Here is a 4129-nt window from a genome sequence, read left to right on the forward strand (position 1 = left end):
TCTTCCATTTAGAAATTGTTTAAGCTTGGGTATCCCACTTGTGTAATTTTGTCAAAATTGTTAATCTCATTGATTTTGTGGGAGATTGGGGAGGATTAGTAAGGATAACCTTACTTGTCTAACCCAGGGAGTTACAAGAAGCCTTGCACTCAAGTCTTACCTCTTACATCCAAACCAAAACCATTGCACTCTAAGCCAAAATTCTTGTACCCTTTAGTTCTGCTACCCTAAATCAAAGAATATATTATGGGGGTAAGAATAATGCACATGTTAAACTACATTCTACCCTATGAAAAAAACAAATAAGGGAACACTCATAATAAGTTCTCTCTTTTTAATTAGCATACATTGTATAGCCACGTTAACAATGTAACATGAAGGGCAACTAAATTGTCTCGAAAAAACAAGTAAATGTGAAGAGCGAGAATGAATAATAATAATTTCAATGAAAGAACATTAATTTCTAGGTTTGGTTTATCTTTCTATTAAGTACAATCAAAATGATAAATAAAAACTATAGGGCAACCAGTATTAAAAAATATACTATGGGGGGAAGAACAACATCATGCCTATATTAAACTACATCCTACCCTATACAAAAAACTAATAAGGGGATGGCATAAGTATACTTCAAAGAACAATCACAATTTCATTCAATCTTTCAAGAGAATCCCTTGATTAGTATTTCATTGTAGCTTACTTGATTTATGACATGCATGTAAAACTAACTTGAACTTATTTTTTTCCTCCTCTTCAGACAAAACCTTATGATTCGGTGCATAAAAAACATTATGCCTAAAATGAAAATTAATATCCATCATAAGTAGGTCACTTGAGCATTAATACACAATACCTACAAAATTATTAAACATGAAACATACTTAAACATCCATATAACACTTAAATTTTAAAACAAATGGAAAGATGAGGAGAAGTCAAAGCACATCAAGCACATAAAATTAATCCCAATTTGATGTCTATCAAAAAAGAAAATGAACACATGATGAACAGACAATGGCTCTTTCACGCACACATATGCACACACTTCCACATTTTAGATTTATCTTTTGCATTTAATCTTTAAGAGTAACATGCACCAGAACTAATAAGCATAAGCACTTTTCTAAAGTACATGCAAAGCTAGTGATGTCAGTCCTAAGACAATCACAATTTAGCTCCTTATTTTAGGCAAAAGGTAATAATGGAAAAGAAATCATCTATACATACGGTGAGATTTTCATGCTAATATGAAATGTAAAAGAGAAATACTTAAAAGTAAGCAAACTAAATAAAACAAAAACTGATAAAATTTTGACCTTGATATGTAGAAATCCAAAGTCATATCCCTTTGAGCGACCTGCTCTATGTTTATCCTCTCCGAATACAAAAACTTGAGGACAAGACTGTAATGCAACTGAGAGTGCCTTGGTTATTGTTGTTGCTTTTGAAGTTAGTAGCATTCAATAATCTCCAGTTGCTCTAGGAGCTTCAAGAATATCAATGCGAAGTGATAAGCCCAGGCTAGCAATTATTCTTATTGGAATTACCATGCATGGCTGCAGGTCATGTTTGTTTACTAATGGAGTAACCTATAAAAAGCAATTTAAAATAGTTGTAGATATAAGACATCTAAATGAGCACATTAGCATCAATAAATTATATTGCAATTCCTAATATATTACATATGTTTTTCTTATTTAGGATGAAACATCATGTGTTTTAATACTCAATTATTTTACCAAGTTTGTGATCAAAAGCATAAAAAAACATAAATTTCAAGGTATAGAACAATAACTATACTTCTACCAGAATAGCCAACATCATAATTATTTTCAAGTTTTCAATATTGTTAAATATTTCCTAAAAATAATTCACTTTAAGTGCCTTTCTTTGAGGTAGTAGACTATCCAAATGGATCATGCTATAGATTTTGATTCGATTAAGCAGTATTTTCATGTTTGGTAACTAAATGAACAAAATATGATAAATTTTTAAATAACAAACTTCAATTTGAATACCACAACCTCTTAAAAGGACTACATTAGCTATGTTCTTCCCTTCTGCAATGCGATTAGCATTTATAGGATGTGAAACTAGAATCTTAGTTATTTTCTTGGACAACTTATTAACAACAATTATAGTATGGCTTGCTTCTTGAGAATCATCTAAAGCTTTTTCTTTCAAAAGCAAGTGGTTGTCCTTTAATGGATTAGTTCCTAATATGTTTCCACTCAAATTTGGTCATTTGACAACCACGCCACATCTATGTTCTATTGTACCTATGAGAAATGTACACCCCTAAAATAAAAAAAAAGGGAAGTTATTACTTTTATTGAGCAACTCTACATTAACATTTGAATTCTAATGTTTCAATCATTCATTAGTCAACCTAAGGGTTAAGAATAAAGAAAATATTAAACAAAATCTTCAAACTAGATAAAAAGGAATAAAAACCAACCACATGAGACTTGACACTATAACATCTTAGATTTGTAAACCTAATTGATTAGGATTAATGAGGGTAGTTAGTAAATTGATGAGGTATGGCCAGAGAGGTTTAATAAGTGTATTTAATTGTGACTTCAACCCTAAATGTGAGTTCGAGGTGAAGTCGAGCCATTCAAGCATTAAAAGTGAAGGAAAGTACTGTGTCACATGTCGCGTTGTGAGGAACGTCCGCTGCAACACACAGAGGCAAAATCATGAAAAAGAGCCTTTTTGTGCCACACGCCGCAGTGAGAAAATGCATGTGTCGTGGTGCACGGCTAAAGTTTTGCTTAAACTGGTTTCAAGTCTGTGCAAAAAATCTAAGGAGAGGAAGATAGAAAAACAAAAGGCATGCCCATTGCTCTACTAAAGCATGACATTTTAACCCATCGAAGATATTGTGGAGCTTCCTAACTCATAAGGTAAGTACATTATGCTTATCTCTTCCCTTTCCTTCCATTCTTATGAAGAGTTAAGTTAGAGTTTGAGTTAGAAGAGTAACTTTTCATTCCGTATAAGCTATGGGTCTGAACTCATTGGCTAAAATAGATATAATGAGAATGATTTAGAGTATTTAAACTTTACATTAATGATTTTGTGAATTATTGGGGACCATTAATACACGAAAATTAGCATTTATTGAGGTTATTGGGAGTGTTGATGAATAATAATGGTGGTTTAATGACTCATTAATGACAATGTGAGTCAATAAAATCTAGTAAACTTATTAAGTATGATGGGTAGTGTGTTTGAAATGTTGATGGAATGAGAATGCAGAGTTGTAATGTTGGAAATCTCTCAAAAAATGAGGTAATGATGAATATCCTTGTCATTGGTTGTAGATTGTTTATTTCTGGCACCCTTTGAGATTGGAAAGAAGCTTTAAAAGTTGGTATTATGAGGGGTAAATCTTTAACCTTTTAAATGTTTGAGGTAACTGCGGAAAATCTGGTTTAGATAATTGTATGTTAATTAATTAATTGTTGAATGAGTTTGTTTGTTTAGAACTTGTTAGAGGTTTGAAAACTATTTGATGCAAACTTTGGCAAGGTGATAATGATCGTGCATGTGATATTGTGTTGAGTTATCTGGAATATTAATATGCATGTTATTCCTATAATTCATGATGAGGATGTGCAAATATGATATGATATGATGAAAATGTGCTATATGTGATATGTGATATGTAGAGTATGTTGGAGTGAGGAAACGGTGTGAATGTGATATAAGGTTGTGAATTTTGTCATAATTGTATAATATGTGTAATATGTGCATAACATAATCATTGGCAAGAGTTCGCCTAGAGAGAGAAGTAGATTGGTAAATCCATGTAGTACTAGCAGCTTATCATTAAAATCAGAAGCTTGCCTTGGCACTGACCTTGAAATTGGGAGGTAGCCATTATCCCATAGTTGATTTGGGACTGTCCCCCTTGTTTTGAGAGGATTCAAAGCTAACTAATTTCTACTGATTCATGAGGAGACTATATTAAGGGTATAACACCTCATGATTGTTAGTATTGTGGAAAACTGCGGTATACAAGTGAGTTAACTCTGGCGAGGTAGCTCTTCATAATTAGAAGGTTGGGTTAGTCTGAGTTATGGACATAGCCACTAATAGCCACCGGTTTCATATCAAAGGT

At 32.5% G+C, this 4129-nt stretch overlaps 1 pseudogene; it reads right to left on the bottom strand.

The window, feature by feature from the left end:
* Positions 1-817: 817 nt before the first annotated feature.
* On the bottom strand, positions 818-3889 carry LOC129310872 (uncharacterized; annotated as a pseudogene).
* Positions 3890-4129: the final 240 nt, after the last annotated feature.

The sequence above is a fragment of the Prosopis cineraria genome, unplaced genomic scaffold (genome assembly GCF_029017545.1).
Source record: "Prosopis cineraria cultivar Desert tree isolate PC_DT_omini unplaced genomic scaffold, ASM2901754v1 PC5, whole genome shotgun sequence".
Taxonomy (NCBI): Eukaryota; Viridiplantae; Streptophyta; class Magnoliopsida; order Fabales; family Fabaceae; genus Prosopis; species Prosopis cineraria.